Below are 24,753 nucleotides of genomic sequence, written 5' to 3' on the forward strand. Positions count from 1 at the left end.
ACAGCAGTCAGTCATGGACATGGAAGTGCATCCACATCTAGGTCCATATTACCAATCACAAAGATGATAGTTGCTCTTTATTCTTAATATTTTCTTGAAAGACATAAATTTTCCTTTGAAACAAATTTCTATATTCCTTCTTTATTTAACACCAGTTATTGTTGTTGTTGTGTGTGTGTGTGTGTGTGTGTGTAATATATATATATATATATATATATATATATATATATATATATATAAAAAGAAAGAGAGAGAGTGAGATAAGCAGTTTTATTAATAGTTTTTAATGTATAATACATGTAGTTTACATAAAAAATTAATAAAACTGTTTATCTCTATTTATTCATAAATGTTTGAGATAGTTATCAACACAGATAAATGTATCTTTAAGATACAGTTTTATGTATTTTTATGCATTAAAATAACATTAATCTGTGCTGTATATGCATATCTCAATGTCAGTTATTTGTTAAAGAATAAGACAATTAGGTTAAAAATGTAAGCTATGATGTCATCTTGTTTATGTCATATTGTTTATATCATTGATCACTTAGAAACTGAATATATTTAATGACGTAAGCAATGTTATTGAATTCAGTGCGATGAAGCAATCACACATTCTACGTGTTGGTGTTTTTTATTTTACATATATGTACTGCACTTGTATCTTTCATTGATAAATGGCTGAAAGCATTAGATCAAGGAGAAATGGTAGGCACTATAATAGTTGATTTTCGTAAAGCTTTTGATCTTGTAGACCATGACATTTTGCTTGAAACACTAACAATCTATCAATGCAGTGAAAATTCCTAAACTGGTTTACTTATTGCTTAACTGATAGAGTGCAGAAAGTATCTTTAAATGGTCAACTTTCTCAAAGTAAAAATATTAATTGTGGAGTACCACAGGGCTCTATCCTTGGACCTCAGTTATTCATTCTATTTATCAATGACTTACCTCTTACGATTGGAACTTCAATTTCTTCCACTGACATCTATGCAGATGATACTACACTGAGATGGGTAAAACCAAAACGGTACTTGAAAATAACCTACAAGATGTTCTCAACAGACTTCAGGTATCGTGCAAAGAAAACAGTATGATCATAAATTGAGAAGAAGAAAAGAAACCATACTAGTTACGTGCGAAAAATGAGCAAGCTAGATAGTGACAAACTCCAGGTTCTATTTGACCATATGAGCCTTAATATGACCTCTCATGATCAAATTCCTGGTGTATTCATAGATAACAATCTTACATGGTCTATTCACATAAAACACATCTCAAAAAAGGTACATTCCTATCTTTGGCTACTGAGGAAAATCAAACCATACATTCCTCTTCAGTACAGGGTCATCTTTTATAAAAGTTATATTCAGCCATATCTGGACTATTGTAATGTAATTTGGGGTAAAACCTTTAATTCAATCATAACAATTTTAAGACTCCAAAAGAGGGCTTGCGATTTAATTACAGATCAATGTATAGATAATTTCCAGGATGCAGTTAATAATATAATGAATAATATAAAGATTTTAACAAGACATACGTGAAAGAACATTTCTTAGAAAGGCCAAATTCATGTATAAAGTATCCAGAAAAGCCATTCCTGTCTATCTAAGCAATATCTTTCACCAAAGAGATGATGATGGTACTACAAATTTAAGGTCCATAAGAAGTAAAAATTATAGTATACCAAGGCCAAAGAAAGAAATGTTTTTAAAAAAAGTTTTCAATATACTGGTTCACTGGTATGTAACAATCCCAGTGACATAAGGCAGGCTCCTAGCTTTTCTTCTTTTCATAATCAATGTCTCAAATTGATGAAATCTTAAGGTAACTGAACAGTTCTAGTACAATAAATACTGCCTGCTTTTCTGTAATTTTGCATCATTTTCACGGCTGAATTTTTTAATGCAGGATGATATTTTACATTTTATATATGTCTGTGTTCACGGATCTCTGTACATGTGTTCCAGGCTTGATACTTTGACTTTTAAATCACTTAATTATTTTGTGTCAAGCCAGATTCTTCACATCATGTTGTATATATTGTATATATTGTACATAACAGATAGAAGGCATCAAGGTAGATTAATTCTGTAACTAACTGAGTTACCTTCTTTAAACAAAGTCTTTATTATTATTATTATTATTATTAACATCACAATTATTATTACTGCACAAAGTTCATAACTGTTAACTTTGATGAATTTACTGAATACTAAATTTGAAATTATTAACATAATAATTATTTCAAAATGAACAGGTATATAAAAAAAATAACATTTCACATTTATGAGATTTTGATTGCTAGATCACATCTTGATGGCATAAAAAAATCATGATCATGACACTTCACACAGCTCAGCATGATCTGACAACCAAGATAATACTGTGATATATATATATATATATATATATATATATATATATATATATATATATATATATATATATATATATAGTTTCTCCCTGCAAACCATTTTCCCATGTCCTGCACTGTCAACGTTTCAAAAACTAGTAGAAGGTACATTAAGAAAGTAATTTATGTTGATTATCTATTGTAATTTTCAACTCTTAAAGGTAATTATGGATAATTTCATTTTATAAATGCAAGCACACTGAATAGCTCACTTGCTTTAGCATTTCACACTCACTGAAAGTAATGCCACCAAGGATGAGATAAACAGTATAATTTCCAGCTATCAGAATGTACATGTTGAACTCATCTTTTTATTACTTGGATTTTTTATTCAAATTTAATGGCCCCAGCATAAACTAAGATCATTAATGTCCAAAACGAGAGCAAACTTGGCTGCTTGGCTATCGTAGTCCACCATCAAGTCTCACTTTTGATCAGCAAGATAATGCGATAACTTGCATTAACTCTGATTTGTTTATCAGCAAATGTCCCTTGCTTGATCATAATTTTAGTAACTACTGTAGTTATACTACAATAAACTCTTTGGTTTCTAAAAGTATAATTTTTCTAATCATCCCAAGCCATGATACACTCTCTTAACACCTGTGGCAGTCTGCAATAATATTTAGATAATCAAGAAAATGCATCAACCTGTTAATCAATCACTACAAGGGCAAGTAAACTTTTCCCACAGTATTATTTATAGGCTGTCTGAAAAAGCAAATCAAAGCTTCTCTTTCAAATAGTCATTTGTTGATTGATAAAATGGGCACTTTCAAATGTGTTCAAGATTGTTCCATGTGATATTAATGTATTATTGTTGTTTATGCTTAACTGTGAAAAGTATTTAAAAAATCCTCTCATAGTCAAATTGTGAAATAGGAGCATGCAATGTGGCATGCCATGATGCAATTTACTATTAAATCTCATTGCAAGTGTGTTTGGGGGTTGTCTGCTAACTTCACACAAGTGGCTGGATATAATGAAAAGTGTCAATATTAATGGTAAAGTCAATTGTGGCAGGAACTGTGCAACTGAACCACATGCAATAATATCCTATTAGGAAGTGATATCATACAGTTACAATTATATATTGGACCTGGTAATGTACTTGAGAGACCTAATGTTCTCACTTGCAGTCTTGACACTAATTGGAAAGTATTATTTGAAAAGCACTCAAAGAGAAATAATAACTAGCGGTCAACCTCTCGATTAAGTCCCGACAGAGTATTTTCATTAACTTTCAGCCCCCCCATGTGTTTCCTATTGCACTGGTTTTAAAATTAGAGTCCTCAGGTCATTTTATCTCTTTTTTTTTTACCAAGGGAGAAAAAAGTGCTAGGGTCAGCAGTGAAAAACAGGGACAGTCGGCCAACTGGACACACATATTTTTCTGGCCTTAACTGAAAGTTCTGGTTAAACATGTCTTGAAAGAATACTCAAGGCACTAAAGAGAGCATGCATACTAGTATCCTTTATATACAAATTAAAAAAGAAATTAAAACTACATTAAATAATATGGGAGCTATTGGCCTTTATAAACAGATGCCATTGCTATGGAAATGTCTTGTAAGTCAGGCTTTCTTCTATTTGTGTAGGAATCTTGGATAAGCAAACCTAAATATAAACTTCTTGATGGGGGAGGTACAATTTTACTCATGCAATACTTAACCTATTGCTACTGCACGACATTTACTTTTTTTGTATCAAAAGACCTAATCCATTCAATGTGAATTCACCCTCCCACTGACTGGAGATCTGTCAATAAAGACTTAATGCCCTCACATACTCCACATGACCATAGGCAATATAGTCATCGTTTTCATTGATGACCGTTACACCAAGATATCTGAGAAGGATGGAGGAAGGAATTGGGCAACAGCAATGGGTAAATATTAGAGAATAAAGATCAGTTTTAAGCCAGCACCCCCCCCCAAAAAAAACTGCATATTGAAAACAGTGATCACTGATCCATTGCTGTTGTGTAGCTGAATTTGTCAGCTAGGTGGGTAACGATGACATGCTAAATTGACCAAAAGCAGAAAAAGTGAAACATACTCACCATTAGGAGAGATCCACTTTGTACAATGTTGGTGTTTCTCTGTGCCACAGGTTGTACTGCTGCTACTTTAGGTCCCAGAGAAATTCTACTTTGTCATGCTAAAGAGCAGATATGGGAGGAGGAGAAAGTAGTATGGGATCACCGATATGTTGCCTTCATGACGTCCTCCAAAGAAAAATGATTTAGATAAACCCGTGAGGCAGTGATGGCTCAAACCTGATGAGCTTTTAGTGTCATGAAAGAAAGGTCTCAATTGGTAAGGGACTGATAAGCTTTTTGATTGTGGCAACATACCACCATGAGATTGTGGAAGCTGAATAAAAGCAGAGCACTTAAGAGAAGGGAAAGATGTTTCTTACCCTTCCTGTTCTAGTTTTAGGCATTAATAGAAAGCGCAGTGCCCTACTTGGCATAAAGACCCATCTTAATCATCTCCAGCACAGATTCAACTGAGACTGGGAATGGAGCTACAGACAGAAGGTAACATATTTTGCTGAAAAGGTAAATGATATTTTGCTAAAAATACTGTTTGACAAATGAGGGGGATGGATTCATAAAACTATGGACAACCAGTGTTCACAGACAATGCATGAATCTTGCTGCTTCTTTTTGCAGATGCCTCAGTGAGTAAAAGTAGTCTTAAGTGTTAAGATTTGAAAGGAAGCCTCATTCAATGGTTCATGGTGGGTTTTGGTTAAAGACCATATAAAAACAAGATAGATTCCATCTGGGCAAACAAGAGTGGGAGAAAAGTCTATGCAGCTAAAAATACTTCACAGATTAGCAAGCTCTGAATCCAAACTAACTGCTAACCCCTGAGAGTATTTAAGTGTGTTGGAAATGGCAGTACTTAAGCGCCTGATAGTTGATACTGAACATCTTTTGTTCTCAAAAAGGAACAAAAGGAAATCAGCAACAGACTCTACAAAGGAACCAGTAGGATCAACACATTTCCAACTGCATGCATTACAGAAGATTCTCCACCTGGCAACATAGACCTTGAATGACCAAGCAGAATGATGCAACTGGTCAAACAGCCTGAAATGTTGATCTGATGGACAGATTGCCTTAAATGACATGAAGCTGAAGGTGTATATATAAACAGGGTGTCACTTCTAAGTCCTAACCAGCTCTATGTGCTGGGATGGGGCTAAGGAGTGTCAACAATAGAATATGTGGCCTATTATGCAGGATAGAGCCCATGTGATGCAACAAAGATCCCTCCTGTGAGGTAGAGAACTCAACCCTATTATGCAGGATAGAGCCCATGTGATGCAGCAAAGATCCCTCCTGTGAGGTAGAGAACTCAACGGATGTATCTAGCAGTCTAAAAGATCACTGAGCAGCCATCACTGGGGCCACAGTAAGGCTATGAAAATGAAGTGAGCAGTGGAAGATCTGGCTTATAAAACTTGATGTAGCAGTCAGAATGGTGAGAAGGCATACATGAACAGACAATGCCACTGGAAGCTGAATGTGTCCATGGCTCATGCTCTCTAGTCTGGGACTGGAGAAATATAGAAAAGATGTCCTGTTCTTAAGCCTGTTCACAAAGACGTCCACCAGTGACTTAAACACCCACCCACCCGGTGAGTAAAGGGACTGTTATAGAACAGTCAAGAGACCATTTCATGAGGACTATTTTGCCAGTCTTGGACAGACTGTCCACTCTCAGACGTTGTCTAGCTAAGAAGGTTTCAGACCTCCATGAAAACAGAATTCGCATGTTTGCCTCCTTGACATCAGAGAAACACTATGATGGGCATGTTGTCAGACCACACCATGACATCAACCCCTTAGTCTGTAGCAAGGTATACGGCTTTCATTTCAAGATTGTTGATGTGGAGGGACAATTTATCCTGAGTACGATGACGCCAGAGAATTATGCCCTCCAGCTCTAAATGAATGCCCTAACCAGAATCTGACAGATCAGCAACAAATTGGAGTGGGGATCAGGTGAAAGCATGGGGAATTTAGTGTATATCCCCTGGGAGGGTATTCACATAGATACGCTTTTTGGCCAACTGTGATGGGCCAGGTGCAGACGTGAAGGTTCCATGTTGATGATCCTTCAAATCTTGTGAAGCCATGTTAAGGATAAGTCCTCCAGAGTAGATCCAACTGAGCAGCCCTTAGAAGGACATTACTGAGGTTAGACTTTCAAGGAGTCCTGTACAATGTCATAGCTGATGTGTAAAGTTCCATCAATACAGTGATTGTGACAGAAAGTGCATTTTGGGATATCTTGGCCAGTGTCAAGAATGCATTGTAATACTGCTGGATTCTGTGTGGATTCCTTCAGCATACTAAATGAAGTAGCTGAGAAGATGTCAGCATGGGAAGCTACGGTGACAAATAGAAAGGCTACTGTATCTGTTTAATAGCTTCAATGGTTTTAATGGGAAGGCATTTTCAGGCTCCAGTTGAGATACCCACTTGGGACACACCTATATCCAACTGGGGAGGTTTAATGGGCCACTTTAAGGAATGTACCTAGTGACTTGAGGCAGAGACTACAGGTCTTGAGGTAGTGGGAACAACAGGTCACCCTCTACATTGCTAAGCAATAGCCTGGCCTTGCTAAAATCTCTATGATATGTCCACATTCTTGGAGAAATGAAGAAGCTGGAGATCTGGTTGTGGTTGAGTCATCGGGATCTTCTCCACAATGGAAAGGATCTTGGTCTCTGTGTCAGATGGTTTCAGGCACAAGTCCATGGGTAAGAAATGGTAAACTTCACTTACCACCTTATCCAGGGATCAAATCTCCTCTTCCTCATCCAAACAAGACCTGGTGGTCCTGAAAGGCCACATGAAATGTTTCTACCTTGAACTCATTGGAGTTGATGAGTATAGATTGGGCATCATCATCTAGTGCACTCCAAGCAGGAAAGTGGCTGGGCATCACTACGTTCTTCAGTAGAATTGACACAGGAGCACTCGGTGTAATGTCCCATAACTCATCATGTGTGCTAGAAGCTGAAGAAGGAAGACCAGACTGGTTGTTTTGCATGGAGGATGTGATGCCTCCATCTTTCCTGGCAGATGTCACTGACAAACAAAATTCTGAAGGGAGCAGGGTACTGGCATGTAAATAGCATATGGAGAAAATGCATGTAACACCAAGATAATATTGCTGTTAAAGCAAAATTAGAAATGTATCTCTCTTCACAGATTTGGCACATATATTAACATGGTGTCCATGAAAAAGATGACTATTCTGTGCACAGGCATGTGAAGTGCATGAGTGGAAGAGGATTTCTCTACACAAAAAAATATAAAAGCTATGCATCAGCAACAGGTAAGTTATTTTTGCTATTAACATTTCATCACTATTATCCTTAGAGCTGAGGTTAATTTGTAATTTGAGTTCAAATGAATGATCAAGTCCTGGCCTATGGCTGTCCTATCAATTGCAAATATAGGAGGAAGTTCCATGTCTTTTTTGTGTATGTTTATTTACAAGTCACAAAAAATGAATGTTCAAAATCTAAACACTTTTCGATGTACACAATCATGATACCGTCAAATGATTATCCATTCAAATGATGACAATAAAAAAACATACTGTTAGTTTACTGTCACTCATCTATACAAAGAATATGATAACTGAAATAAACATACCACGTATAAAAGAAATTACACAATGAAATCATCGTCATCATTCTGAAACATCATACTCACTATAATATCTACAGATCTCAAAGAATTCATTCTTTTGCAAATTCTATGCATGTATATACCAATATATAAACAAATATATACATGTGAATAAGTAAGAAGACTGTTCCCCTGGCCATCTGCTACTGTCTTTGACCTCCTGACACCCCCAGCTTCAGGGTAACAAACAGGGAAGTTTCATATTTTTATATCCTGGCAACCTCCTGTCAAAGTCTGCAGTTGGTAAACCTCTACACTAAACCTTACCTTACATACCCAAAAATACACACAACTCTGACTTGCATCTACCATATATACTCCCTTACAGAAGAGTCCAACTACAACATAAATCTGCCAGTGCAGTGACAGATCTGGTTGTTGTTGTTGTTGTGGGGTTTAACGCCATTTTTCAGCACGATAGGCTATACATGACGGCCAGTATTAATGGTGGAGGAAGAACCCGGAAAATCCCGGAAAGAACCACTGACCCACGAGAAGCTACTGGCAAGCTTTCTCACATGCCCACATTGGCTGAATCTTAGACTTGAACCGCCGCAGACGGAGGTGAGATGGCAGTGATTCGTAACGAAGAGCGCTTTAGACCACTCGGCCACTCGGGGCCCTGACAGATCTGGTTCTGTGCAGTTTTGTTAGAACCAGTTTGTAAAACAAACAATATAGACCCTGATCTGCAGGCACATTATGATGCAGCAGATAGCATCTTTGTTGTTTGGAGCTTTACTTGTCTTATAAGCAAGTATATATGGCAGGTATGCATTGGTCAAGGTACATAGCTTAAGATAAAAAAATCATACTTCATGTATCATTTACTTCCATGGTTTACAAACTTTATTGCTCACCAAACTTTACGTCAGAGAAATAATGCAGAATCATGCAAATTTGGACACCTAGAATTTACAAGCAAACAATGACAGACACATCGGATAAATGGAAGTTACTGCACTCTTCTTACAAATGAGTATATCAACACCTACCTTTAAATGCTATGCAATAATAATACATGGGGCTTTTTTTGTTTTCACCAGTTCATTCAGCACCTCTCACGCTAACAAATGGCAATCATTATATAAAATACTCCCTACAATGATCGTCGAGTCGATGCTGCCATCATTTTTCTTTTTGGGAAAACTCGTTATGTTGGAAAGCTGCTGGCTTTAGTTATCATTCAAGTATAAAGGAGGTATGACCAAGCAAACAACTGTTTATTTCCCAACTATTTTTTCATAAATTCAAAATGTCTATTTTTTTCATGCAAACAAAGCAAAAGCAGCAGAGAAAAATCAGTTTAAATGGAAGTGAGACTTGCATGTTACTGTGACCTCAGTTAATAAAAAAAAATATTGACCAACAGGAAGGATTATACAAGTCCACTTCCGGATCTCATTTTCAGTCAGTCGATAATTTTTACATGAGGGCATCATCACCAAGCTAGATTCCTCTTTCTCGTTGCTGAAAACAATTGGCTTACTCAGGTTTTATCCTTCACCTTGCTGCAAAAAATCCTTCCACTGTGTTTTATAGATTTCTCAAATTAATCTTAGAAAAGTTTTGGAATAAATGTGAACAAATTATTTTCATAACTGTCTAGTCATAAAGTAGAAATAGCAGTCAAATTTACCAAAAATAAAAATGGTAGTACAGAAAGATTTAATTTACCATCAAATTCAAAGGTCCAAAGGGATCAAAACCAATTCTTCCAACAGAAGCTTCTGATTTGTTGGATGTCAGTGATAATGTAAAAGTAAAAATATGAATAACAAAAATGAGATGGGACATGAATCTTTTTTGCAACAAAAATGAGATGGGACATGAATCTTTATCATAACAAAAATGAGATGGGACATGAATCTTTATTACAGCAAAAATTATATGGGATATGAATATTTATTACAACAAAAATGAGATGGGACATGAATCTTTTTTACAACAAAAATGAGATGGGACATGAATCTTTATTACAGCAAAAATTATATGGGATATGAATATTTATTATAACAAAAATGAGATGGGACATGAATCTTTATTACAAACAAATGAGATGGGACATGAATTTTATTTACAACAAAAATGAGATGGGATGAATTTTTGTTACAGCATCTCTTAAGGACTGACCATTTAATTTTTTTTTTAAATCCTTGCTTACAAATAGCTTGAGAAAAGATTCCTGCTCTGATTTATGGCATTACATCCATTATGTCAGTTGAAAAACATCATCTTGAGGTAAAAGAACAAATAAAAATATCCAAAATCCAAAGAAAATCTTAGCCCCCCCCCCATTAAAAGTTTGATTCCTTAAAGACTCTGAATTCTGGGCAATTAGAATAACTACCCCCACCCCTCTGATAAAAAAAACGAGTTATAAATTAATGCACAAAAATACATATAATGCAGGGAAAAGTTGGGGTTCCAGTAGCATTAAATCCTGTACTAATGATGAATCATTGATTTTCAATTATGGCCTGGCAGCTTTATTCCTGTGTGACACATGCATAACACTTCTTACAGAGGGTGTAAATCATATTTCTGATAACAGTTCAAAAAATCTAAATAACTGTTGGCCTTTCAATTTAAAAAAGGATCTGCTTTTGTCGTTACACTCACAGGGCAGTTCTTTAATAGTGCTGTTAAATAACAACATAACTCTGACTTTCTTTGGCATAAAATACTTGTCTTTACAACATTAAATTACAAGACAGCGATACAGCAGATCAAATGAGTCACTCTCACTCATATAAAGCTTAATGGATGGAAACAGAACATGGAACTGGAGCAAAAAAAAAATATATACTTGAAATTTGGTTTCAGACGTTGGATACTACATATCTCATATCACAATTTCACGTGATGTAAATATGAGTAGTGTTTTGGGCACATCAGCATAATGCAGGTTATATGGTGCCAACCAAGGTAAAGTTAAAAAATGCACAAAATAATTTAGGAAGATAAACAAACCCTTCCAAATAAATCCAAACATGAGATACACAAAGAAAAAATATAAAAGGTAAATATATTAAATTTTGTCAAAAGAATATAAAATAAAATATTAAGGTGCCATATAAACTCACATCAACGTGTCCAACTGCAAACTGCACTGACCCAGATCTGCAGTCATATAATGCACCAGCCGATCTGATTATGTGCAGTTTGTTAAAAGTAATCAGTAAAAAAAATAAATAACATAGACCCTAATCTGCATGTACATTACGATTTGGCAGGTCAGGATCTTTGTTGTTTGAAATCTGTCTTGACTTATAAGCGAGTATAGACAATAACACATAAAATCTTTCAAACAGTACAAAACTGTTATATAAGCCACATTCCCTCAAAAAGTCCAAGTGTTTTTCTAAATATGCAATTATAAAGAACTGGAAAATAAACTTCAGAAAGATTTCAAACAAATGCAACATGTAATACAGCATTATAGAAGATGCAAGGTAAAGAGTTAAAACTACAAAAGATGTAGGTACATTAAAGAAATGATAAAGGTAAATGATATAGAGGTACATGAGATAAATGAGAAAGGAAGAGAAGATATTAAAATGGTATCTAAAGGTACAAGAAATAAATAACAACGGTAAAGACGTTAAAACTGCAAAGTTTATCTATCTAAAGGTTTATTAAAGAAATGATAAAGGTAAAAATAGAAAGGTACATGAAATGAATGACAAAGGTAAAGATGTTACAAATGACACATGTAAAAAAATATAAAATCCTTAAAATATGACATTGTTTTGAATGTTTGTGCTGCTGTTCAAAATAATGTCAAAAATTCTGGAACACTTGTGTAAAGCAAAATTGCAAAAGCTGGATTAAACTATTACCACTTTCCTAACTGAGTTTGTGGATGCCATTAATGCCAAATCCCAAGACAAAAAACAAACTATGTATACACATGTATTATCACATTTCCACTTCTGTTGGCAGACATGACACAAACACTGAAATTTCAAAATAACATTCTAGTATCACTGAAGTACAGTTATCCCATGAGTATACAACTAAGGGTCCATAAAATTAACTGATGCAGAAATATACAATCTCCTTGTCCATTAGCCTTTGCAATGAGTCACAGAAAGTGTGAATACTTTTCAATGGAAGTGGCTTATGTTACCATAGAGATGAAACAATACAGTGCAACATATTAGTAAATATGAATATAATATCAGGGATGTAACAATAATGCAATCATTATCATTTGATCATTTCTCCCATAACCTGACTGGTCATGGGGTGCCAATGATGACTCTGTGATAAGTTTTCTCTCTCCATTTTGCAGTGTTCTCCACTGCTCTTTGGGACTTTGCAAAGTCCATCCCTGTCCACTATTTGGTGTTATCTTTTCCCCTCTTCTTCTGTCTGCCTTGTTTTCTCTGCCTAAGTGGGTATGGGAGAAAGCTTGCCAGTAGTGTTCCATCAGTCGGTAGTTCTTTCCGTGGTTTACATATTTTTAAGTTTTGAACACATGAAAATTCTAACAGGTGAGTCCTCAGTGGAGTTATTTTTTTGTCTGCTAAATTCTCTTTCATTTGATCCATTTCTACAAAGCGAGTATCAATCACGCAGTGTGTGAGCTATCAAACAACGTCCAAATGACTGTAATGGGATTCGGTAAAGCTGCATAGGCTGGATCAGGGGCCTCAACAAGGACCACATGAGAACTAGAATATTGGCCCAAGGGCTATATCAAAGAAAACTTTTCATACAGCAAAAGCAGCTCATATAAAAAGAGCCAGTTGAAATGTTGGAAACAAGAAATAAATGATATAACAACCAATTTTGTTTATCAAAACTGGCTAACTGTTGAGAAACAATTTTTATTAGGCCCCCCCCCCCCAAAAACTACGTTAATCTATTGTCTGCTCCTAATAATCATTCTGAACAAAAGACTAATTACATGCACATATGATCTGACACCTCTCTGTTAGGTTTTATTCAAGACAGTTTTAATCATAAATCAATATGCAATGTCTGGAGTACTTATATTTTATCATATAATGTCTTACGAAAAACAGTGCTAAGATTTTGAGACTTGTTTGGTTTGTCAGAGAAATATGAAATCCCATTTTCTCATTATACATACCTTTTTTATCTAAATTAACTGTTTTTGGTGTCATGTACACATACAATTTAAAACTAGCTGGATTCTGGTGTCATGTACACATTCAATATAAAATTAGCTGGTTTTTGGTGTCATGTATACATTCAATTTAAAATTTGCTGGTGTTTGGTGTCATGTACACATTCATATTTTAGTGATTATGAAACATGCAATTTTCATATGGAAACATTCCATAATTTTTTTGGCAACTAGTGCATGGCTGCATATGAGCGCAATTCTCACCAGACTGGCTGAAAGAAACTGGTAGATGCATAGATCTAGTTTTGATATAGAAAACAGAATACCAAAGACTGAAGGAATCACTGATTCATGGAATAGGACAGTGGCATATGGAAAGTATAACAATGTCATACAAAAGTTAGTAGTAATTACTAAGTTTAACACGCCTTCTTTATTATTAATAATAAGTTCAATTACAACCTGTTAGTAAAACATAACTACTTTGGTATGATCTTACAAATATTTTCTGCAGATTGTACATTAAGTGGAAGATAATACCACTGAAGTGCACAAGAGTATTGGAAGATTTTCTTAAATTGTTATGTTATTCATTTTGGTGGCTGAAAGTTTCCATGTGATGTTCGTCTCAACTGGTAATGTGTTGAAAAAAGGCCTGAATAAATCCTAAAGCCACTCTGGTGCAGTTCCATACAGACATCTATACACATGAAGACATCTATACATCTATACACATTCCCTATTAAAATGAATCTCAGCTTTTAAACAATGCTTTTGAAGAATAATCAATAAATGTATCTAAAACTTGTGCTGCCCTCTTCTGAAGCTCAATAATCCTGTTATGCCAAGATCTGTGGCAGTTTCCCTATGGTGAAATCAAACAATAATCCTGAGATAGAAGAATATATTGCAATATTCAATACAAAATTCTGAAGGTAAATATTTCTCAATTCTACTGAGGTCAGAACAATTTTAGATGTGGTAATGATAATATATTCCATATGGTCATCCCAATATAAATTTTAGATGCGGCAATGAAAATATTGTCAATATGGTCATCCCATTATAAATTTTTGCTGTGGTAATGATAATCTAGTCCATATGGTCATCGCAATATAAATTTTGGATGTGGTAATGATAATATATGTCAATATGGACTTCCCAATATAAATTTTATATGTGGCCATGATAATATAGTCTATATGGACTTTCCAATAAAAATTTTAGATGTGGCCATGATAATATAGTCCATATGGTCATCCCAATATAAATTTTAGATGTGGCCATGATAATATAGTCCATATGGCCATCCCAATATAAATTTTAGATGTGGCCATGATAATATAGTCCATATGGTCATCCCAATATAAATTTTAGATGTGGCCATGATAATATAGTCCATATGGTCATCCCAATATAAAATGTTGATGTGGCAGTGCTAATCTTCTCAATACAGCTCCTCCAATTATAAACTGCTGATTTACTGATGCAGCTAAATGTTTTTGATCTCTACATTTTCTAACTGATGATTATTTATTTTGAGAAATAATTTTGAGTTCCCTAAATCTGTATAGTTTTAGTAACAAGTATAGCTTTTAGCAGTAAATCAACACAATACTGACGTAAATGTTCCAAGCAAACAATATGTAGCAAAACTGCAAAATCAAAATCATGCCAAAATTCTGAGTAAAACAAATTATTCCAACCAAAAGAAAATATTCTCCACATGACAGCTGATTCTGTAAAAGTCACACAAAGAAATTTTTTTAAAAAGGAAACAAGACATACATGTCAAGTTTTTTTGAACCAAATCAGGGAGATTTGTGTTGAAAATCAGGGAGATTGGGTCCAACTCAGGGAGACTGGGTCCAAATCAGGGAGATTGGGTCCAAATCAGGGAGACTGGGTCCAAATCAGGGAGATGAGCATAATGACTATTTTTCAAGTTTAAGTGCGAAAGTGCAGATCGTACCAAAACTAAGTAAAATAACTATAATGAAAAATAGTTACTAAACCTTATTAATTTTGTTATATGTTATTTTCTTAATCTCACAAATAATAATTTAAGAATCTTCACAAGAGTCAGTGGTTTAAAAAATAATGACAATGGAACCTCAAACACTCAAACAAACTTAGTTTTTTTTTTTCAACATGTGTTGGTTGTCTTTTAGTCTTGTAAAGAAGCTCCTTTTGCAGTGATACACAAATCATTTGAAGGTCTGAGCTCAAAACAGTCACACTTTGCATTTATTTTACACGATGTATTAGTGACAAAAGTTTTTCCAAATAAATTTCCAAGATGGTTTGTCTGAATCTTCCTCAACATGCTGAAACAGTGCTCAGGGTCTGCATTACTGTGTGGCAAGCTGAGTGCTGCCATAGAGAGCTTCACAAGATTTGGGAATCTGGGTTTCTTCAAGGGAAACACTGCTCATGTGTATCCAGAAGACATTCAATGGTGTTTCTCCCTGAGTGAAACTGGAACTGTAAGTGAAGTGATAGTACGTTTCGTCCAGAAGTTCTTCAAGTGGGACAGACAATTTCTTCAAAACATAGTGTGTACAGGTACTGGCCAAATCCAAATGGCAGATACACCTAAAGTCGATTACATTTGGTTGCTGTTCACGAACTCTGTTGAGGACAGAATTTTTCTTTCCAACCATTACATTTGCATTGTCACTCAGGTAAACCCCTACTAGGTTCTTCTATGGAATCTGTCTTGTTTGTTAAGACTTCTTGAAGACAGCTGAAAACGTTTTCACCAGTTCCAATATTGCAAATGGGCATTATGAGCCAGGAATTTGGTTGTCACTCTGTGAATGTCACTGTCAAACACCCTTACAAGAATTGCTATACACTTTTCATCACCACTGTCATTAGACTCATCCATCATCACTGAGAAAGGGTTTTCCTTGCATAGTAAAGTTACCTGATTGTCATACATTGTACCCAGTGCATTGTTAACAATCTTTTGAAGTGAAATTTCTGAGTAATTTGTGAGTCAGGAAACATAACCTTACACAGCTCACTAAAATGATCAGCAACCAAGAATGGTATATTATGCTCCACCACAAAGTTAGCAAACAGAACCTCTGCTTTAGTGACACTGTCTACTGATGTTGGTGCAAACATTTGCATTACTTCAGGCACATTATGTGTCCATTTTTCTGTGCTGCATACTTTTCAAGTGCCTTGTAAGATCATTTTTTCCCCCACTAGAAATGTTCAAATGTTTGTTGTAAGCTATGCAGTATGCAAAGCTTTCTCCCTTTTCACTACGCTTCACAATTTAAATTTGCCTATCTAAGCAGTGTCGAACTTGCAAACAGATTTCATTTTTTCGAAGGCACATTTTCCATCAAATCCATTAGCGGACATTTCAACATGGCACCAGAATTTTTTAAATAACCCCGGAAGTAGTTGTAGGATTATATATCAATTTTTATGTGTTCAGTGATTCGCCTCTGGCGGAGCAAACTACGTACTGTACAACAGCAAAGACTGATGATATTCTGATTGTGATATGTCTCCTTCCACTGCCATATTGATCCATGTGAACAAGAGTAGTTCAGAATATAATTCTCAATGGGGATGAATTACATCCGAGGTTTATTTCTTGAATTGACCGAAAAAGCAGAGAACATTCCTATAGTAATAATCTGATTGACGGATTATGGTAGTTGTGAATAGTGTATTGAATGTTATTTTAGCTGGAAATACCTATGCTTGGCAGTGTTTTTATATCTGGGAGATCTTGTCGGCAAATTGGTAAATCAAAAGATGGGGGTTGAAAATTAAAAGATTCCCAGACAATTCGGGAGGCTTGGCATGTATGACAGGAGTACAGTGAACAGTATATTATACATCCACCCAATGACTCAAGAGATTCTTGACCAATTGGCTTCAATGACCTTGACCTTTTGCCAAGGTATGCTATCTTTAACAAAACTTGATGTCTAAAACCCATTATATTCTTATTAGTCTCACAATGACCATGGCCTTTCAGCATGACTACAAAATTCTTTAATCCTGGATTATGGATTCTGTAATTTTTAACTTTGGGAATAAGTCTTTTTCTGACACACACACACACACACACACACACACACATGCATTGTTTTAGGTAGATTCAGTCCCAACTGAAACATAACTGGTATATATATTTTAAGAAAATAAAGATGAAGCTACAGGCCAAAATGAGAACTGACAGTGGAATCGGACAGGAAAATAAATTTACAATTATAATCAAGTCCTGTTCAGAATAATATATACCATATTAAATGCTTGGTTTAATTTCAGTGAAATGTTAGGATCCTGGTGCCATAGAACTAGACCCTCCAGTGACCCTGGGATTAATAAGAACATTTTCTGTCCTAACTTTATATCCAAAAGACATGGGTTTCTTCATCATGATAAATACAACCCATATACAAATTTTGGTCAAGAAACTCACTCTAGAACAAATACTGTGCAAAACCCACTCATCTCTGTAGCATAATAACCCAGACTTTGATGTTTTGGTCCAAAATGAATCAACTGGTTTATTTCTTAAAATAATATACCCCATCCACAAACTTTCATAAGGTACATGATTGAGAACTACAATTTTTTTGTGTAGACATCATTATTGTCTTCAATCAAAGTGAAATTGACCTTTGCCCTTTGGTTTTTTTTAACCCCAAGGTGAACAGGCCTCTACACCCAAGTGCAATCCATCACAGTTTAAAGGGTCTATGAGTAACTACATGTAATATTAAAGTGCAAACATTATTTGTCTTCTTTCAGTCAATGAACTTGACCTTTGAAACTGAAACTGACAGGCATTTTCCTTACCCTAAAGTTAAGTCTGGAAATGTTTGTATATTAAAGAAATCTGTATTACAGGGTAGAAACAAAAAGGGGAACAGACAGACAGACAAATGCATCATGTTCCAGCTTGTGGCAGGTGTATAAATAGGGGTAAAATTCTTAAAACACAAGTTTTTTTCCCCAATATAAACAACGCTCTTTTATAAACTCCAAGAATTAATCAGCTTGGAACATCATCACAGGACACATTACATACCCAACATGCTGCTTTCATCAATCACCTGTGACCTACATGCAAAAGGGCACTGGACTTAACTATGCTTTAGGTTCAAACTTTAAATTTACAGCAAATAACTGTTGATGAATTCAGGCTCAACAGCAGCCCAGTTCTAAGAAGGTCAGGCATAGCACGAACAGATCTCCCCCTTAACTAACTAGCTAGGAGCTAATCATACTAACATCTACCACTTAACAGAAAATTCCATCTCTGATAACAAATATTAAGATCTTCCCAATAACCTGCAGCCATCATTTTTACCAATAAACCAGTCCTCTGGTACTTGATTTGCAGATTGTAATTTAATTATCAGTAAAATCCATCAACTTTGGGGTTGACTGGTGTTTGGGGATCAAAAATGTACACTGCATGTTAATGTCCTTCCCATGGGGGTATATGGTACCAACAGGAGAGGCCAAGAACAGCTGTGGTATGAGATTGAACCATGAAACTGGTACCATCAGGAAGATAAATGTCTGAAGCGTTTAGATTTTTTTAGGCCTGTTATAGCTCCTGATTGCATTCATACCTGAATGTCAGATAGTCATATCTTCCTATCATATGCTTATTGGTAAATAAACTACCACACATATTCTCTTCTAAGTCGAATTACAAACTGCACATATCCTGATCTGCCATCGCATAATGTGCCAGCACATTTGTTCAGTAGAACAAACAACATAGACCCTGATTTGTAGGCACATTATGCTACAGCAGATCAGGATGCTTGCTGTTTGCAGTTTGCCTTGACTTGTAAGTGAGTACATAAAGTATTTTATAGGTCATCTGTAGTGTGACAAATGTAAGAAACAGATGGGATTTATCTCTGGCAAACACCTCTTGTTTTCCTACTCTAAATGTTACCTGTCTAATAATACAAAAGAATAAAGCCCTGTAATATTCAGCAATAAAATAAAAGCTTTATCAACTATGATTGACATTAAGTAACAAGTCAAACATGTATTATATCCCCCATTTGATCGGCTGGTATGTTAGGTGAAGCAATTCACAATGTAATGATGCATCAATAATCTTGTTGTTTCATTACTTACAATAATATTAAAAGTGAAATCTATAGAAAATCTTGTACACATATTTTTAATGTCCAACACCCACATAAAATTATTTGTTGTCTGCCAACTTATTCATTACTTTTAACAATATGTATCATATTATAGGTTGTGTAGCATGATACATATGGTTATGTGGCACAAACATATTGTTTTACCCCAACAGTTGCCCATGTTTCCTACCATATAGAACAGTCAGTAATTTGTGCTCTTGTATAGGGTAAGTTATGAATTCACCTATGTTCATTGTCGTAATCTGCATCTTGTGTAAATTTACATTCCTGGTTTGAGTAAAATTATAATGCAAAGTTTTACAAATTGTAATGGTCCTTTGAGTTCCTCATGTTTCTTCTCATTCGAGTATAAATTCATATACTTTGCAATTCTCCTATATGTTTATCATTTCTTACATTCATTTATTATTCTCAGCTCGTTTCCCCCCACCCCAATTTACCTGTAAAGTCCACGAAGTGAAAATGACTGCAGAACTAGCAGTCTTTTGAGAAGAGAAGATCTAAAGTAAGACCAAGATGTATACTCTATAACCCAAATTACATCAATTAAGTCAAGCACTAAATCGAGGGAATTATACGGTTATTTTAACAACACCCATGGTCTGTTTTAAATAATCAAGATAACTAGTGAGGAAAATCTGGGAAGTTCTTTTTCTTTAAAAATCAAACACTATGCAACATGTGAAAATGTGGAGTGCAACCTTTTCTTAACAATCTCCCAAATTAACTGTAACAATGGTTCTGATTTGATTACTTTCTTTCAGCTGCATCCAATCAGATAGCAGAGCAGTAGATACTGATTCAGCAAGCTAAGTTACATAAGTATGCCAAGGGATGAGGATGAACATAGCAAGAACCCTTGGCTAGCAAAGATGGCTGCCCCTATGAAATTACTAATCTCTCTGCACTACATGTACAGAACTGATCCATTTCCTCACAGCTCTATGGTGAATTACATTCCATATTGCCTAGGATGAGCAGCACATCTGATACTGGTCATGTTTACTGTTGTTTTCCTCCAGAAAACTACAAAATGGTTCAGAGAAAGAGCTATTACTTACTTTATGATTAAGGTATGCAAATGTTGGCTATATTACCATATTTTATCCTGGTGTCTACAGTGGCCCTGTAAATTCAAGGAGCTCATACACTGTCAAGCTCCCTCTGTGTGTGTGTGTGTGTGTGTGTGTGTGTGTGTGTGTGTGTGTCTTAGAATTATTTTTTGAAAAAAGTTTCAGCCCCCACATAGCTTAAAACAATATTGTTTCACTGATTTGTAGCAAAATGTAACTAATTACTTCCCTACACAGGTCAATGACTGGAAGAAGAGTTCAAGAACCATCCTAAAAATATACACTGAAACTAGTGTAACAAGCCACATGACCTAGGCCCCCCCACACACACACACACCAGTAGCCTCAAAAACCAAAGTATAGGGAATATAAGTTTTTCATCTTACATTAATTAAATAAGCTTACTGGGTTATGTTTTTCACAAGTTACACATCTGTGCCATTATCACAGCTTTGCAAACTGAAGATAACCTACAATATTAGTTTAGTGGAGGACAATTAAGCAATAAAATAACCAGAATTTTACAAACATTTTGCATTTGCATGGATAGAGGCTGGAAGTAAAAGTTCTCCAATTATGTCAATCTCATTTGCATATATTAACTTCTCTGCTTCATGCAACTGCAGGAAATTTCAATTTCATCAAATAGACTCAGACCAGTAATTAGTAATTATTAACTGATCTGGGTACAAGTTTCACAAAAAAAAAAGGGAGAGGGGCAGCACTCAATACCATATTTAATACTTCAAGCGTATGCCATTAGCAGTATTGTCAGCATTAAAGCTTTCCTTTTTTAACTTCAATAAACTTTTAGGAGTACTTTAAACTTCCACATGCATTCTGTGAGCACATATGCAATTTCAACTTTTTTTTCCGTTGGACCACAATTGTCCTATGCCTTACTTAGATTTAACTATTTTCAAAAAGCTGCACAGCACCCAATTTTGATTGTTCTGAACATTTATGTTAACATTAATCAAGAAGTACACTCATAATGTACTGGGCCATCTTAAACATACAAAATACATATAGCTTTATTTTCTCAAACCGAAATTCCCAACTTTCTCATTTCCATGCTTCCAATGCAGACTCCATGTATTTACAATGGTAGTAATGTACTGTCCAATGGCAAATTTCATTCTCTTTCCATGGAAAATGCCTGGAAATGAAAAGCTGGAGATACCTGGAGATACCTGAATGATGGCTGGACATTTTCCATGCAAATCAAGAAGCTGGAAATAGGATGGATAATGGGCCTTGCAGACGTGCTTGTCTGTATGTAGAAAGCTGTGCATGTTTAGTCAGCATTTCAACGGATTATCAAGTTTACTTACATTTTATGTTATAACTGTCTAACTATAAAATTGTACACATGAGACAGAAAATGTAACTACAAAAATGTACAGATGCTAAAGAAAATGTCAGACATTCCCTCCAGTTTTATGTCTGAATTGACATTGTTTCTGTATTTGGTTTACCACTGGTATAATTCCAGGTATCCATTTGTAATGTGGTCAATGTGAATAGGACATCAATGATTTCCAGACTCTTTTCCTGACTTTATCCAGCCCCCACCACTTAAGCCCCAACACTGATACACACTTACCAAGTGCATACTTTCTACCCATTTTCCGTGCTGCCCACACATATTCCATGGACACAATTATGCTAGGATTAGCATGGCTCTGTTTCAGAGTTCTAGTCTATTCATGCATTTTATAAGGTGTCCATGCTTTTTCAAATATGTCCATCTTATGCAGAAACCATCTTTCTTTCAGTAACCATGACCAGACTTTTATTCCAAGATCAACAGACTTTTTCACAAGCCATCTGTGATGTAGAACTGAAGTTACTGTGCATAACCTATATTTCTTCTTTCAGACAGCAACCTTGACTTTAGCCTTTTGACACCAAAATCAAAAAGAATTTTATTTTTACCCCAAGTACAATCCAGCCACTTAGTTTGACCTTGGTCTGTGATGTGGAACTAAGATTATTGAACAGAAACCATTTTTCTTGTACAGTGCCTATGATCTTGTAATTTATGCTCAACATCAATAGACTTCTTTCTTTTATCAAGAAAAACTTTTCTGCAAAGCTTTTTGCTGGTACGTGCTGTAGAACTGTAATAATTTATACATGTATAAATGATGATTTATGTTATGTATATTTGATTTAATTAAATTGTTTGTAAGTTTTAAAATCTTGTTATTTTTTTAATTTCATTACATGTCAATGTAATGTAATTTTGTTTACTAGGAATTTGATATTTTCTAGAAAATTCAGTTTGACCTGAATCTTTTCATAAATACCTAATAATAGAAATACTGTTTCTATTTTTGACTTAGTTCCTTAGCCTTGATTGTGGGTCAAGTAAACAACTTTTTTTAAAATTCATTTTTGGTGTCTGAATGGTGGTGCTGAAATCGAGGTTGTACTGTGCTATGTGTAATTAGACTAGATATTTTCTTAATCTTTCTAGAACGTGATCATGTGACCTCATCTGGGAATCTGTTTTGTATTTCAAGTTACTGTATAATCTTTGTTTATATAGATATTTGGTCAGTTGTGGCTTTTTCTTTACACTGGAAAGTGTGTGTTTGCGACCAGTTTGGGAATTACATTTTAATGTTTATTTAAATTATTTTGATTCTAAAAGATTAATTCTTTTTCCTGGAAATATTTGAATGTTCATGCAGAATTCTTGGACAAAGATATTTATTTAAATTTTATTCAGAATTCAAACACCAGATTATTGTTTTCTGTAGTTCACAAGGGTCTGTACACATCAGCTCTATACTAACTAGTGTACACATCAGCTCTATACTGACTACAGTATACATCATCACCTTCCATCTTGGATTTTTCGTCGGGACTCACGCTTGAATTCATTAGAACATTTCATTACTAGGACTTCTAAAATCTGATTTGTGGATTATTCTTGGATTATTTTTTAATTTGATTCTTAAAACTGTTAAGTTCTTTTTTCATTTTTATGTAGTTTTTGTTAAATTTTTCAGAGTTGTTGTTTTCACTCTTTCTTTTGCTACTGTTTATTCGAGCCTAAACACTTAACATAAGATTTATTAAATCAAGGACTATTCTCCCCTGAGGTTGTCCTCATGAGAAAGTATAACAATGTACACCATAAAAGGTTCATTAATAGCAATTTCTGTTTAACACATCTGTAGCATTAGAAAGACTAAACTCTATTATAATGTAACATGTACATGCACATGATATCTATCCTAAATAATGTAATATTTTTTTAACATAATACGTGCAATTGAAGCTAATCCACTGACTTGTACATGAGCACTTGAAGCTTTTCTTAAATTGCTGTGTCCTTGTCTTTTGCGTGATGTTGATCTCCAAAGGTAATATGATGAATAAGAACTGAATAAATTCTATAGTTATTCCACTACTTTTGGTAACTCCTCAAATATATGTTAATGGCTGCTGCTGGACCAACTCAAACCTTTTTTTAATTATTAACATCATAGGGATAACCAAGTGGTCACAATTGGTTGGATTCTTCTTTTCCAAAGAAATTTCAGGCAAACAAAACATACAATTCTTTTGCCAACATATATCTAAGGCACATTTTTATTTTGCTAAAAGTAGTTGCTGTCATCCACATGGGTACTCTAGTGCAGCTCCATTTTGACATTTATGCACAAGAATTGCCTCAAGAAAATCAATTCTTTCATATACAGCTGGGAATAAAACTAAAAATTCCACCCACTTGTCCATTTGTACAAATAACATTCCAGACTTTGTAGACAAAATTAATTTATAATTGCCCAAAATGTTTAATGCCCAACCACCCACTTGTGACATGGGACTTTCATTTTTCCACAGTACATGTCATACTTTTATAAATGATGCATCAGTCTTATCAGATGCATTGTCTGGACTCATATTAGCTTAATGGCACTGAGTGGCAATATTGTGTACACAACTCTTTCATTGATCGATATTTCATTGTTTTTCACTTCACAGAGAATTTCTTTAAATTGAACACAATATATTTATTAAAAATTGATCATTTTATCAAGTCAATTTGATATACCAGCACCCTAACCACCATTTTCAAAACTAAAATGAGAGATACAGCAAGGTTTCAGTTACCATTTTGATCACAATTTCATTCATTTCAGCAATATGGGGCCTTTATTTGGTATTTTCAATAAGAAAAAATGTGATCCAGATCTGCTCCCACATTACAAGTGGGTCTGACAGTTAACCAGACACTAAAACAAGGC

At 34.9% G+C, this 24,753-nt stretch overlaps 1 protein-coding gene and 1 pseudogene across 1 annotated transcript in view; both read right to left on the reverse strand.

Moving 5' to 3' along the window:
* Positions 1-24,753, reverse strand: part of LOC149772693 (adhesion G protein-coupled receptor A3-like) — a gene marked incomplete at its 3' end in the record, with an annotated part of 172,259 nt that overhangs the window by 103,259 nt on the left and 44,247 nt on the right. The gene's annotated exons all lie outside the window — the stretch shown is intronic.
* Positions 15,597-16,383, reverse strand: LOC149772694 (uncharacterized; annotated as a pseudogene).

Source organism: Sinohyriopsis cumingii, unplaced genomic scaffold (assembly GCF_028554795.1).
Source record: "Sinohyriopsis cumingii isolate HCF-2022 unplaced genomic scaffold, ASM2855479v2 utg001246l, whole genome shotgun sequence".
Taxonomy (NCBI): Eukaryota; Metazoa; Mollusca; class Bivalvia; order Unionida; family Unionidae; genus Sinohyriopsis; species Sinohyriopsis cumingii.